The sequence below is a fragment of the Haemaphysalis longicornis genome, unplaced genomic scaffold (genome assembly GCF_048455015.1).
Source record: "Haemaphysalis longicornis isolate Haplotype H1 unplaced genomic scaffold, Haemaphysalis longicornis Haplotype H1 scaffold_3, whole genome shotgun sequence".
NCBI lineage: Eukaryota > Metazoa > Arthropoda > Arachnida > Ixodida > Ixodidae > Haemaphysalis > Haemaphysalis longicornis.
Window position 1 is genome coordinate 224,458,443 of NW_027526335.1, and position 15,817 is coordinate 224,474,259.

At 48.1% G+C, this 15,817-nt stretch overlaps 1 protein-coding gene across 1 annotated transcript in view; it reads right to left on the bottom strand.

The window, feature by feature from the left end:
* LOC144176015 (putative D-lactate dehydrogenase, mitochondrial) overlaps positions 1-1,620 on the bottom strand; it is a 149,952-nt gene extending 148,332 nt beyond the window's left edge. Inside the window, exon 1 of the mRNA XM_077705118.1 lies at positions 1,468-1,620. The gene's annotated coding sequence lies outside the window, so the exon portion shown is untranslated. The remainder of the gene's footprint in view (positions 1-1,467) is intronic.
* Between the last annotated feature and the right edge of the window lie 14,197 nt (positions 1,621-15,817).

The following is a 15,817-nucleotide window of genomic DNA, read 5'->3' on the forward strand; positions in this document are numbered from 1 at the left end:
GGGGCTAAGGAGCTAAGGCTACGAGGAGCTAAGGCTCGCCGTGATACGGTGGTGGCAGGATTTTTTTGACCGACAGGAAAACGCGTTTCCACGCTTGATTAGCTTTGTATAGGCAGAGTCGAAAGGGAGTAAGCCCTTTTCTGACCGAGTTCGATAGGACCAGCAAGTGTGTTCAGAACATTTTTTGATGCTAAGATCTAGAAATTGCAAGCAGGCGTTGACAGGAAGTTCATATGTAAACTGGAGACCACAGTGGACAGCCTTAAACATCTCCAAAATACCTATAAAAGCGTCATGAACGTGGCTACTGGATGGTATGCACACTAGAAAATCGTCAACATAACGAAAACATTTATAGCGAATATTTAATTATAATTTAATTACTCAATTAAAGTATGCGCAAGCAATAGTAGGGTGCCCCGAAGCCCGAAGCCGCACAGGTGCACTCGGCGGCGCTTTATTAGCGCCGAGTTATGCCAAGTCTTAGGCGTTGAAGAGAATACGAGAGATCCGCATAGATTCACCCAATGACGCAAATGAACGAAATGAGGCTCGTTTGTGCAAAACAACAAATCCACCTCACTTCGTCGCACAATTTTGTGCGCCGTTACGGTGCCCTCCATTTTTTTCACTTTTGATAATGCAGGCGTAAAACAACGCACAGGGCCAAAGAACAACTTCAGCTCTATCAGGCCGCTCAAAATCCACTACAGGGCGAAGCACGCAAGATAAGATTTCTCCTGCCACTATCTACAATTCCCTGATGTGCCCCTGAAAGTGCGTCATTGCCCTTTCCCTTTCTACCCCTTACAAACAGTTTATCGCCAGGTTCGCCGACGTCTGGGGAAACCAGTGACCTTGGCCCTACCTTTACTGCCATGAAGATTGTTTCGTGTTGAACACTAATTATCACCTCATTATTGCTTGTTCCAGAGACGCAGATTAAAAGCTCAAAATGCGCCCAAAACGCCAGCCTGAGAGCCACGGTGAGCAAAAATGTAGGCCAGCTTCGCTGCTCTAAATGGATGCAGACCAGCGCTATCGGGCGCTTTACCGGTCGGTGTTTTGAAACCACATCAGGGCAGCAGCGGTGGCCGGCGCGAAAAAAGAAACCAACCAGAAGCTGGTTCCGAAAGGACACAAACTTCGCTGGAAGTCCTCTAGTTGCTCAATACAAACGGCCGGTGCGAACGGTAACCAAGTTAGAGCCCTTAACTGGCCGTACGTGTAGCGGTATGAAAAAAAATTTTGTGCGGCAGCGAACAAACTTTGCAGAGCGCGTTGTCACACGGCGCGAATCACCGGCTACGAATGAATGAACAGGCGCGCAGCGAAAACCACGCGGAAAAAGGGACCGACGTTGGAGCGCTGACGACCGGTTTGCCAGCTGTGTGGAAAGGCGTCACGGCGGAAGTCATTGCATTCGGCGCATCTTTTGCTCGACAGAGAAGCCCGACGGCGACGTACCTCGTGTGCGGTTGGTGTCTCGGGTCTCCACGGGCTGCAGCCGTCCGAGGACGGGAGGCGAGGGCGTTCGGTGTTGAACGGCTCGGCGGTTGGCGGCGGTGGCTGTTACCGCGGGCGACGCCTAGTGAGGCTGCTACGGAGTTTGACAGAGCGCTGCTTCTGAATGCCGCACTTGCGAAGGTGAGCGCAGCGATCGTTAGCGATTGCCAGCGCAGATGGGATTTGCGGCTGGGTATGCTGCTCAGGTTCGTTCCTCCTGAAACGCAATCGTCACTTCAACGAGTTACTACTTCGGTAGGGCCACCTTTGGAGACACAAAGCAGGCGGGAGAATGGTCTCTGTTTACTTTAAAGTGAGCAGTCATCATCTTTCTCATTTTTTATCACAATTTGCGCATAGAAAGTTTCACCCCTGAACAATGATGAACCTCTGTTCTCAGCGGGTGAAAATTTTATTTTGCCCGAGGTTCGCACAAACTATGGAAAAACGACTGCTAAATTTGGCGGTGCCTCCGCGTGGAATTCGATTCCCCCTGAAAAAAAAAACAGCCTTTAACGACAGGCTCATTTTGCATACAAAAAAATGCATAGTTATTAACTAATCCCACAATTTTAGATGTACTATTGGTTAGGAAATTGACATTGGTTCATTTTTTTGCACTTTCTGCTTGTTTTACATTGCTTTTATGAGTCCTATGTTATAGGTGTAGTTCTAGTGTCGCTGTTCCTATTGTGTAAGTAGAGATTTACACTCCATTTAACAAAAACATTGTTTTACATACGGCTTGGTCCTGCTATTATAATCATTGCAGATTTGTTCCTTATCCTCGTTTTTTTTTAAATTGCATGAAGTGTTATCATTCCCTTTGTTGCAGTTAGTACTCCGTACCTACAGCGTACATACACATTTCGTGAAAACTATTCCATGACATCCATTGTCTGCTGCACATTATGCATTATCTAATACACTATGTGCTAGGACGCGTCCCCGAACAGTTCTTATTCTGGGCCCTCCTCATGTATTCCGCTTATTGGTTCATCTTCTATGAACAGTGACCCTCCAATAAACTTCAAACTAAAAAAAAAAACAAAGAACAAAGAAACAAACAACCGCATGGAAAATTATGTACATGACCAGTAGACAGCGCATCGCAGAGAAAATGCCGAAGACGACAAAGAAAACAAGGAGCTTGCACAACACGTGTGAACCGATTGGCCTTCCCTCTGCCTGTTCCTCTAATCCAGTGATTCTCAAATGGGGCTCCGCGGACCACTGGGGGTAAGCGAGAGCATTCGAGGGGTCTGCGAAGCCTACCTCAAAGCTTTTACTCAAAGCTTTTCTCGATTTTGCCAGCACTTTCTTGCAATGCAAAAAATGTAGCTTTGTCGCATTACATGTACGTTTAGGTTCTCCGCGTAGCACCTATTTTAACAACTGCTTTTTGCACGACAAGCCAGCTATGAGAAGGAAAAAAGCATACACAGAAGAGGCAATATATAGGTGTTTAGAAGAATTTTAAATTCAAGAACAGATTGTTTGACATGGTGCGCATCGTCATTAGCGTCAACCATAAAATGCGGGTATCGAATAAGTGTGTGGGCTACGTAAGCTGCAAGTAGAAATTGTTTGACATTATGACACCAAACAACGTATGCTCCATCGTGGGGTCCCCCATCACTTTAGCAAGCCCAAAAGGGGTCCCCGGGGCAGTCATGGCTGAGAACCACTGCTCTAATCTTATCGTTCGGGGCGAAGCACTGGGTTTTAGCAGCGCAGATCTTTGCTGCGCCGTGCACTTATTCATCTCGGAATCTGGCCGTCTCCCGTGCTAGCCCCAGGCCTGGCCAATCCCCCTGAGTGGGTATGAGCCATATCTTTTGGGACCACCACCCCCAGATAAGAAAGAGGATATCGGGTATACCGCATCTTCATAAGGCGCAGGGAATTTGACCTGTGAAAATTCGAAAAAAATAATGATTTGTCGCCGATTCTACCGCGAAAGATGTACAAAACACGTCTCCACGTACCGGCAGAAGATATTTTATTTAACGCACGTAACCATGAGAGCGAGCAACCCCATGCTTTTTGAACTCTCCTCTCCTGCTCCTGCTGGTATTAGAATTGGACCAGCAAGTATTGAATATTTGAGATGCTCATTCGCTGCTAATTTAATCTTTCCACCTGGGAGTTTTTTCTGCGGAGACGTTCGTGCCCAGGGCAGGTAAAACTTTGCACGGAAATATGGCTCAGCTTTGTTGGCGCCAATCGCGCACTCGTGTCTCCGGAACGCCCAGCATGCATGACTCTACTCGGTTCCCCTCGCGGTCCGCAAGTAAAACTATCTTTTTTTAGATCGGTTATTAATTATTCGCTTCATCCAAGCCGTTCTAATCATAGCGAAGAACGGCGCCTGCTCGCCGCTCTACGAAACTTCGTCAAGAACTGTGGCCTTCACAATTTCCTTTAATTTAATACCAAGTTGTATGTACCATGTACAGGCCGTTGTATGTACAGGCCGCCAATGGAATCTGAACCTGGCAACGTTTAACGCACGAACCTTATCTAGCGAAGCAAGTCTCGAGGTGTTGTTCGAGGAACTAGACGGCATTAAATGGGATGTAATAGGGCTTAGCGAGGTTAGGAGGGCAGGCGAAGCCTTTACGGTGCTGAAAAATGGACACGTCCTATGTTACCGTGGTCTAGAGGACAGAAGAGAACTGGGAGTGGGATTTCTAGTCAATAGAAGCATAGCTGGCAACATAGACGAATACTATATCATTAACGAACGGGCAGCAGGTCTTGTAATTAAGCTCAATAAGAGGTACAAGCTCAAGGTGGTACAGGGCTACGCGCCCACATCCAGCTACGACGACCAAGTAGTGGAACGCTTCTATGAAGATTTGGAATCGGCAATGGCTAAAGTAAAAACACAGTATACCGTAGTTATGGGGGACTTCAATGCTAAAGTAGGCAAGAATCAGGCTGGAGACAAGGCAGTTGGGAACTTTGGTCTGGGCTGTAGAAATAGCAGGGGGGACCTACTAGTTGAGTTTGCAGAACGGAATAACCTCCGCATAATGAATACCTTCTTCTGTAAACGGGAGAGTCGGAAGTGGACCTGGAGGAGCCCGAATGGGGAGCACAAAAATGAAATAGACTTCATAATATGCGATAACCCTGGCGTCGTGCAGGATGTGGAAGTGCTCGGAAGGGTAAGGTGTAGTGACCACCGTATGGTAAGATCTCGAATTAGGCTAGATTTGAGGAGGGACCGCAACAAGCTAGTACGAAAGAAGCCGATAAGCGAACTAACAGTAAGACGTAAAGTAGAAGAATTCAGGATCGCGCTGCAGAACCGATATTCCGCACTTAACGAGGAAGCCGAACCTACGACCCAGGAAGCCAGCGACAACCTTTCACGCATCATCACGGAGTGTGCAATAGAAGTCGGGGGCACTATGGCCAGACAGGATACTAGTAAACTTTCACAGAATACGAAAGATCTAATCAGGAAACGGCAAACCATGAGAATCTCTACCGCAGCTGACAGAATAGAACTAGCCGAGCTCTCGAAGTTAATCAATAAGCGTAAGACAGCTGACATACGGAAGTATAATATGGAGAGGATCGAATACGCTGTGAAGAACGGAGGCAGCCTGAAAGCAGTGAAGAGACGTCTTGGCGTGGGGAAAAATCAGATGTATGCACTTAAGGATAACCAAGGCAATGTCACCACAAATAGGGATAAAATAGTCACAGTGGCTGAGGAGTTCTATAGGGATCTGTACAGTAGCCGGGACATACAGGATAATGCCGAACGAGACAGCAGTTCAGAGGAGATAGACATCCCACCAGTAACGACCGAAGAAGTAAGGAAGGCCTTGAAAGAAATGAAAGGGGGCAAAGCACCTGGTGAGGATCAGATAACAGCAGACCTCTTGAAGGATGGCGGAGAAATTGTACTTGAAAAACTGGCAAACCTGTATACGCAATGCCTAATGACCGCAATGGTACCGGAATCTTGGAAGAACGCGAACATCATCCTAATCCATAAGAAAGGCGACATGAAGGACTTGAAAAATTACAGGCCGATCAGCTTACTGTCAGTCGTCTACAAGGTATTTACCAAGGTAATCGCTAACCGAATCTCTGCAACCTTAGATTTCAGTCAACCTAAAGAACAAGCAGGGTTCCGTAAAGGTTATTCAACAATGGACCATATTCACACGATCAATCAGGTGATAGAGAAGTGCGCTGAGTATACTGAACCCTATATATAGCCTTCATAGATTATGAGAAAGCATTTGACTCGGTCGAAACCCTAGCAGTCATTCAGGCATTACGGAACCAGGGGGTAGATGAGCATTATGTAAGAATACTAGAGGATATCTACAGTGGGTCTGCAGCTACCATCATCCTCCATAGGGAGAGCAGTAAAATACCTATAAGGAAGGGTGTCAGACAAGGAGACACAATCTCTCCAATGTTATTCACAGCATGCCTACAAGAAGTATTCAGAACGTTGGATTGGGAACAGGTGGGAGTAAGGGTTAATGGAGAATACCTCAGTAACCTCAGATTTGCTGATGACGTTGCCTTGCTAAGTAACTCGGGGGACGAATTGCAAAGCATGCTTTCCGCACTGGGCGAACAGAGTAGAACCGTGGGCCTGAGAATTAATATGCAGAAAACAAAAGTAATGATCAATAACATCGGGACAGCACAGCAGTTTGAGATAGGTGGCGAGGTAGTGGAAGTGGTAAGCGAATATATCTACTTAGGCCAAGTTGTGACCCCGGATCCCAACCATGAGGCAGAGATAATTAGAAGAATCAGAATGGGGTGGGGTGCATACGGCAGACATTCTCAGATAATGAATAGCAGCCTACCATTGTCGCTGAAGAAGAAAGTGTATGACAGCTGCATCTTACCGGTACTCACCTACGGGGCAGAAACTTGGAGGCTCACTAAGAGCGTTCAACTTAAATTGAGAACGACTCAGCGGGCAATGGAGCGGAAAATGATAGGTGTAACATTAAGGGACAAGAAGAGAGCGGAGTGGGTCAGAGAGCAAACTGGTGTTAAAGACATATTAGTGGAAATTAAGAAGAAGAAATGGACGTGGGCAGGGCATGTAATGCGAAGGCAAGATAACCGCTGGTCATTAAGAGTAACAGAGTGGATCCCTAGAGAAGGCAGGCGTTGCAGGGGGCGGCAGAAAGTTAGATGGGCAGATGAGATCAAGAAGTTTGCGGGGATAAATTGGTCACAGTTGGCACAGGACCGAGGTAAGTGGAGAATAATGGGAGAGGCCTTTGCCCTGCAGTGGGCATAGATAGGCTGGTGATGATGATGATGATGTATGTACCATTGAATATATCATACTTTTTCCCAACTCCAATTACATAATCCCTCTCCCCTAGACAGCAAAATTCGCTACAGCGTGACATGGCGTCTTTGTATCCCTTGCACATAAAAGAAATGCGTGTTACCACCACCACCTATTTTGCCACAGGGCATAGATAAGGGGTATGAGTTGATGATGGGAAAAGTAGATTAGATGATGTTCGCTTCGCGGATAAAGTCTAGGATGGAACGATGTTGGGGATCATATATCCATGCGTTGTATGCGGATGCGTCGTCTACGCAGAGGCCCATCGCCGCAAGATGTCGCATTCTCGTAGGACGCAAAGCGAGGCAAGACCACAGCAAGTGGTGTACGTCGGCTATTGCAACGCTGCGGTAGCAAACTGGGCAACCGGGGTCTGTAAAACAATCTTTGAAGTGAGGACATTGGCGGGTCGCGGCGGGAGTTAAGGCTACCCCCACCCGGATCCTCCTAAGCGCAATCTGCTCGCAACAGGTAAGACCCTGGGGGAGGGTGGCAAACACGGTGGAATTAGAGCGCGTGTGTGGCGCCGGAAATGTTCCTTTCTAGTCAGCAGGTGAGTCGCATCATCCAGCTCTAAGGGGGAAGTCGGAGGTGGAACACACACATTTACACTCGATCGTTCAATCACCGCACATGCGCAAAGAGCATGAAGATAACTTTTGTTTTTATGCATCCCCATCCCGCATGAGCCTCGATTGTTGCATCCAAAAATTTAACTTCATTTTCCTGTAGTGTTATCGATGGCTGGGCGAAAAACGTAATACTACAGGAAAATGAAGTTAAATTTTTGAATGCAACAATCGAGGCTCATGCGGGATGGGGATGCATAAAAACAAAATTTATCTTCATGCGCATCAATCCGCACAATCACCGGGCTCCCTAAACATATCCGCATTGATATCCTCGAACAGGCCGCTCAACTGCCGCCACTCACCAGCATAGTGGAGGAAACACAACTTAGGCACCAGCAACGCCTTGACCTCACGCCGTAAGGCCAAGCACTCAGACGATGGGATTTGCGAAACAGCGAAGTCGACCCCACGCTAATGCCCCCTTCAACCCCACCCTGGGATCGTCGAACAACCGGTATCGTGCGCCGGAAACCAATCTCAAGACGAAACACGGCTGTATGGGAACGAAATATACGCAAACTTAAGCAAGACAAAGGTCCTGATGAATGGGACATCTTCACAGATGTCTCACTTGAGGGGGCGCAAGCGGCCATTGCCTGGGGATGCCCTGAAAACCCTGCCCTAAATGGCCACCGCCAAATTGCGCACACCTACAGCCTCGCCTAAGAAGCTCAACTGCTTGGAATACTCGGGGTGCTTCAACAACTGCAACACTCTGCCCCAATTAACGTCACCAAGTTCAGACTAATTGCGGACTCTCATACAGCATTACACGAGCGCAACAAGGCCTACACTCACAATGCAACTGCCAATCACATCATAGCACTAATACAGACCCTCCAGCAACAAGGCATGATTGTTCGACTTGCATGGACACCTGGGATGGAAATCAGCAAGCCAACGACGCTGCAAGGGAGTGCCTCCTAACCTCTCCTCCCATGATTTCCAACCCTCCGCCGGCGCCTACTCCAGTAACATGGTATGCGCATCGCCAACGCTTGCAACAAGAAAGCGGTAAGTGGCTCGAAGACATTACCCCTCACGGCTTCCTGCCTGCTGGAATCTCCCTCAGACGGCAAGAAGTAGACGGCAAGAAGAAATTTTTATTAATAAGGCCTGCGCAAACGTGGCATATACCCCAGACGTAACCCAAAAATGATGACACACAAGAAAGAAAACCCACAAGAAAGAAAGGCCCACAAGAAAGAAGACGCCTACAAAAGGACCTATGATCCCACAATGAACTTTAGTGGTATCCCTCTTCATCCCCTCCCTACTTACCTACTACTTCCAAAGGGCTTCGTACCTCCTTTAAATAAAGCATATTTATTTATTCATTCATTCATTCATTCATTCATTCATTCATTCATTCTTCATGCTCTTCGCGCATGTGTTGTGAATGAACGATCGAGTGTAAATGGGTGTGTGCGCTTTTATTGAACAAACAGCTGATAGAAAGCGTTCGTGTTGTCCTCTTCTAGGGTATCGTCTGTCCGCGCTTTAAACATGAACCAGTTGGCTTGTTGCCGCTCAATTGCACGAACAGCCACGGGGGAAGTACTCGTTGTGATATAGGGCTGGCAGCGTCTGCGAGACTGCGTAAGCTATTAATGCTCGCGCAGGATCACACAATGAAGCCTTCTGTTCTCGAGCTTTGCGACGTTGATGAGCAAGTTCCTCTAACGTGTTCAATTGGGCATGTTCCTGGAGAGACAAAGAGAGAGACAAACATTTATTATACTGTTGAGCAGGAAGATGTTCGTAGGGCCTCCACCCAGTGAGAGGCATCCCTATTTCAAGAGGCCCTGGAGCAGGCTGGCCGTCCGGGCCCGTTCCACCAGTCGGCGCTGGTCCGAGAGCTCGGAGCTGGTCAGCTGCTCCACCCACTGCTAGGTAGGGTTGTGATTTTGGGTTAGAGTGGGGGTCCGTTGGCACTCCCATACCACGTGGTATAGGGTACCAGCAGCAGGGCAGAAGTTATAGGTGGCTAGGTATTGGGTGGTGTACATAGCGTTTAGTAGGGTGTTATGGGGATACGAATTGGTTTGTAGGCGCCGGAAAGTGGTTTCTTCGTCATAGTGAATGAGGTAGCGGGAAGCGACAGCGGTCGTTTTTGTGGTCAGCTAAGATTTCGGTGTACGTGTGGAGTGGTGCTGTCTTTGAAGCACTTCGGTAGTTGGTTTCTCCCTCTGAGGTAACGGCCCGGTGTGTATGAGCACGGGCAGCGGCGTGTGCCCCCTCGTTCCCTTGGAGGGACTGGTGGCCGGGTGACCAGATGATATTAATTTCTGGTAGTCTTCTTACTTGACGAAGAAGGTACAGTGCGGGTTGAGATATGCGGCCAATTAGAAAGTGTCTGCAGGCGGTCTGTGAGTCAGTTATAACAGTAAGAAATTCCTCGTCTGTTGTTGAAGCAAGGGCGATGGCACACTCCTCAGCAGTCTCGATGGAAGTGGTGAGAACGGTCGCTGCTGCCAGTTCTGTGCCTTGCGTGTTAACGACACAGGCTGCATGCGCTTTCTGATGAGGGTAGGGCGATGCATCTGTGTATCGAATGCATGATAGATGGTGGTTGTCCTTATGAATTAATCGAGCTCGTGCCGTGCGCCGTTGCTTGTTGAAAACCGGGTGCATGTTTCGGGGTAGGGGGCTACGCGGATGTGTTGCCGAATGTCTGCTGGGATTCGAATCTTCTGATCTTGTCGGGGTGGGACATTATAGTGTAGACGGTGAAGTGTCTCTCTTCCCGTGGGCGTGATCTGTAGTCGGCGTATCTGAGATGCGTGGTGGGCCTCTCGTATTTCTTCCCAGGTGTTGTGGACCCCTAGCTGCAAAAGTTTCTTGTTTGCCATGCTGATTGGGAGCCCCATAGTGGTCTTATAGGCCTGGCGTATGGTGGCGTCGAGTTTCCGTATTTATTGTGGTCTGAGGGCCAGGTATGGCGTGCCATACGCTATCCTGCTGATGAGATAGCTTGGACCATGCGTAGGGTGTCGTGTTCGCGAAGTCCGAAGCGACGATTGGAGACGCCGCGGATGATGCGCATGAGCTGGTTAAGTGTGCGCCGTAAGTGCGGTATGGCTTGCAAGCCAGATCCGTCTCTAGGTATTATGAGGCCCAGTATCCGAATGTGGGGGAAGTTAGGGACAGGGTGAATATTTATATACAATTCTGGTTGTGGTATTCTGTGTGTGATCTTGCGGGTAGTTCTTTTGCTGAGCGCAAGTAAACCGGACTTTTCGGCGGCGCACTCCAGTCCTCTGGATTGTAGATATCGTTGAACGGTGTCAATTACCATTTGAAGTGCCTCTTTCTGATCTCCGATTGATCCAGTGGGTGTCCATAGCGTGATGTCGTCCGCGTAGAAAGCGTGTAGGAGATGCGGAATATCTTGGAGCAAGGGTGGGAGGTCCTTCATGACAAGGTTAAAAAGTAGGGGTGAAGTAACCGAGCCTTGAGGTGTTCCTTTGGGAATTGCTGCAAAAGGGTCAGATCGCAGATGGCTGATGCGCACAGTGGCGGTTCGGCTGGTAAGAGATTCCGCGACGTAGTTTTAAAGTCTGGGTCCGCAGTTGGTAGTAGCTAGACTTTGTAGGATGGCTTGGTGTGTGATATTGTCGAATGCCCCTTTTATATCCAGTGCGACAATGGAATATTTGTGGTTGTTTGAGAGTTTCATTAGTATGTCTTCTTTAAGTTGTATCGGGATGTCTTGGTGGAGAGATGCGGCCGAAATCCATGCATGGTGGTTGGAAAGTGGTTATTGTCCTCTATGTAATGGGCGAGACGATTGTGAACCATAGTAAAGCTGTAGACTGGGCTAGTTGGTAATTCATAGTGAACAAATGTAGCGTAGCAGAAACACAAGGGACGAAAGATTACACACGGACGAGCGCTCACTTCCAACTGATTCTTTATTCACAAGGCGACAAATATATATGCTTAGCCTAACAAGAAACAAAAAAAGACGTTGGAAACAAAAACGAAGCAACAAAAAATACTGACAAAGAAAGATAGAGTACACCCAACATGCGCGACACATCTACACAATCACAGTGGCCTGCCGCGTATGGCATCACATTGCAGAAAATGTAATTCACGGTCAGATAACGCAACCGACGGTTTGCTAACACAGTCGTTTTTTTCCCGCGCAATCTGAGCTGCCTCACTGATTAAGCGCGCTTGCTTGTCCTTGATTATCTCAACGACTGTGGTGCTAGAGAACTGCGCAGTGCAATCCCTGCACGTGCTGACATGCTTTGCCAAAAAACCTTCCTTGCCATTGCGCACCTTCTTGGCAAGCTCGCGTAGACGCTCATTGAGACATCTGCCAGTCTGTCCCACGTAGCTCGCACCGCACGCCAAAGGAATTCTATAAACTACATTTTGAACACATTCTACGAACTGTGTGCTGTGTTTGACAGTGCATTGGACCCCACGTCACTTAACAGGACAAGTGCTGCTGGCCAACTCTCTTCTGTCGTTGTACGTCACGTCGACTTTTGTAGAATGGAATGAGAAAGTGCACATTCAAAAACAAGGCGTCTCTATCGGGTCGTCCATAGCACCTTTTTTGAGTGAGTTGCTGTTGGCGAAGGTGGACCGGGCGGTGCAGGAACGGCTGAGTGAACTTTCTGTCGTAAAGACACTCCGCTACGTGGATGATTATCTTATTTTTCTGTGCTGTGATCCGCAAACGTTCCACCTTCAGGTTGCGCGGGTACTAGAAACTTTCAGACAATACCTCAAGCCGCTTGTTGTAACTCACGAGTTGCCTGACGGGGACAATATTCGGTTTCTAGACCTGGGGATTCGTTCCTTGAGAACCACACGTGCTGGTGTTGTGAGCCTCGAGCGCAGAAGCCAATTCTGCCGTTCACATCAGCTCACAGCAAACTTGTCAAGAGAGCGATTGTGCAGACATGTTTTTCGAACGCTTTGCAGATGTCTTGCCACCACGCCGTGTCAGCCAGTCTCTTGGCTCAGTCTGAGGGCCTAGGCGAAGCGGGGTACCCTCACCCTTTGCTTGTCTCCGTAGCTGAGACAATGCGTAGGAAACAGAAAAGTAGAGGTACTGACCGCGGCACACAAGGTCCAGCTACAGCGGAAACACGGGAGAGAGTGTATGTGATTCCGTATATGCACTCCGTGTCCCATGGCCTTAAAAAAATGGGACAACGTGTTAATGTGAAAGTTCTTTTCAGCGCTCCCGATGAGTTGTCCCAGTTGGCCAGCAGCACTTGTCCTGTTAAAGGAGCCATGAAGAGAAAACACAAGTTTGGTTCATTCAAAAGATTGTCTCGTTAGAATAATAGTGACACCACTTTTAACGTAAACTTCGCTCAAATAAGCTACATAATTAGGAAAAACGGGAATGGTCATGCGACCCACCAGCTCATTTCCCGCAACAGAACCCATGATGTCACATGAGCTAAGCTCTGCGATTGGCGGAGGCTGGCAGAAGCCGACGCAAATTAGGTAGAGCTTACAAACTAGACGAACGAGCGATTTGCGCTTAAATTTAGGGCACATTCTTTACAAAGGAATAAGAATGATGGAACAAACAGTTGAAGTTACGAAAGCACATGTAAACATAGAAGTACTGATGCGTTCTGCTGTTCGTATTGCGCACAGCATGCTTGGTTTAGCTGCACAGCACTACGGGGCTTGGGGTTGTCTCAGACGACACTGGCCGATTGACGCAAGCAACGGTGTCTTACGTGACCCCATTTGTCGAGCGAACACTGTTTCAGGGAACGAATATTTTCTCCCAGAACAAAAACAAGCCAGGTTTAAATGCGGGCAAAAACAAACCAAACGCTTGCCACGGTATGGTGGCGCCATCTAGGTTACGGAACGTAAAGAAACGCGGGAACAAACTAACACCGCTGTACAGGGTGGAGACAACCTCTGAACGGTCCCGTGCCGCCGCAATTGGGCCAACGGGCTCAACGCGTTATTCTTTTCGTTTCCCACGAGACCTAGCAACGCGAAACAGACAATATGATTCAAACTTCTTCAGTAAACCGCGTTTCAGCGATAATTGTAGCTCGGTTTTGACACAATGACTTGCTTCGGCGGCGAGCGAGCAACCGAAAATGGCGGCGCCAGCGTACACGTGTCTCCACCCTGTACGGCGGATGCGTGAATGAAGGTACTCTAGGCTGCAGAGCGGTCGGTTCCTGTGATGTCATTTGGGACCACGAAAACGCACGATTGAGCGGGAAAATCAAAATTTTAACCTAAATTGTTTATTTCTCAGTGAATAAAGCACCGTTTGTATCCGGACAAGCGCTGGGGGCACTATAAAACACGAACTCTTTCGAATAAAACCAACTTGCATTTTCTCTTCATGGCTCCTTTAAGCGACGTGGGGTCCAATGCACTGTCTGTCAAACACAGCACACAGTTCGTAGAATGTGTTCAAAATGTAGTTTATAGAATTCCTTTGGCGTGCGGTGCGAGCTACGTGGAACAGACTGGCAGATGTGTCAATGAGCGTCTACGCGAGCATGCCAATAAGGTGCGCAATGGCAAGGAAGGTTTTTTGGCACAGCATGTCAGCACGTGCAGGGATTGCACTGCGCAGTTCTCTAGCACCACAGTCGTTGAGATAATCAAGGACAAGCAAGCGCGCTTAATCAGTGAGGGAGCTCAGATTGCACGAAAAAAAAAACGACTGTGTTAGCAAACCGTCGGTTGCGTTATCTGACCGTGAATTACATGTTCTGCAATGTGATTCCATACGCGGCAGGCCACTGTGATTGTGTAGATGTGTCGCGCATGTTGGGTGTACTCGATCTTTCTTTGTCAGTATTTTTTGCTGTTTTGTGTTTGTTTCCTACGTCTTTTTTTGTTTCTTGTTAGGTTAAGCATATATATTTGTCGTCTTGTGAATAAAGAATCAGTTGTAAGTGAGCGCTCGTCCGTGTGTTCTCTTTCGTCCCTTGTGTTTCTGCTGCGCTACATTTGTTCACTGTGAGCCATATGCTCGATAAGTTTGCCCACGCACGATGTGAGAGAAATGGGACGGAGGTTTTTGAGTGTGAGGGGTATTCCGGGCTTGGGGATTGCCGTGATATCGGCATGCTTCCACTTTGGCGGGAGAGCTCCTTTCGTCCAGTGTTCATTCATATATGTGACCAGATTTTCAAGGGTGATGGGGTCTAGATTGCGCAGAAGTTTGTTGGGGATGTTCTCCTGTCCAGAAGTGGTGTTCCTTGTTAGGACGTGTATCGCGGCTTTAATTTCTTGAATGGTGAAAGGCGTATCCAGTTCTGGGTTCGGTTGACCGGTGTACTGCAGTGGCGGCTGTACCTGTGTAGTGGGCTGAGCTTCGAATGATTTCTGCAGCTCTTGCAGAAGGTCTTCATCTGTTCCGGGGTGGTTGTGGAATAATACTTTAAGCTTGTGTGCAGTCGTGGCTTTTGATTCTTTGGAGCCTATGAGGGAACGGAGAAGGTGCCAAGTTCTCCGGGTGCCGAGTGTTCCCTGGAGCGTATTGCAGAATTGGTTCCAATTTTGCTGGCTTAGTTGTCGAGCATATTCTTCTGCTTATTGTGTGAGTAAGGCTATACGAGTGCGTAGTTTCCGGTTGGTCTTGCGCCTTTTCCACCTCTTCAGAAGGCCGTTTCTGGCTTCCCATAAGTGCTTGAGGTGATTGTCTATGGCCGTATTGTCTTCGGTAAGAGGAAGACCTTTTGTGTGCTTGGCGAATGTCGTGATAATCTCAGCAGCCCAATACTAAATCTTTTGGATTGACTCAGTAGGCGAGTCTTCCCTGAAGGCCTTCCAATCAGTAAGTCTGGCTGTACCAATTCTTTGCCTGGCGTTTTTGTGATGAGTAATTCGGAGTTCTATAACGTGCTGGTCGCTTTCTAGTGTTTCGTCTAGGCAGGTCCATTCGTCATTCTTGAAGTTATAAGTTAGGGTTAGATCCGGTGAGATATCTCGGGGGACGCTGTTTCCAATCCGTGTGGGTGTGTCTGGGTTGTTGCATAGATGAAGACGATGCTGCTGAATCATGAAGTTGAATGCCTTTCCGATCGTTGCTATGGTAGCCCCGCATCATGTGATGGGCATTAAAATCCCCTAGTATTAATAATTTATGTCCCTTAGTGCGGAGTTTCACTTCTCGGAGGAGCTTGTCAATTTCTGACACGAGAGCAGCGGGTGGGCTGTAGATGTTTAGGACGAATAGACATGAGTGCGTCTTTTTTCGGGGGATGACCTCCACGAAGGTGTAATCGATGCTGATGGGGAGGCTTGGGAGGGTGTGGTGGTGGCGGTGCGGGCAAGGGTGTCTGTAGTGTATGTCGCATAATCT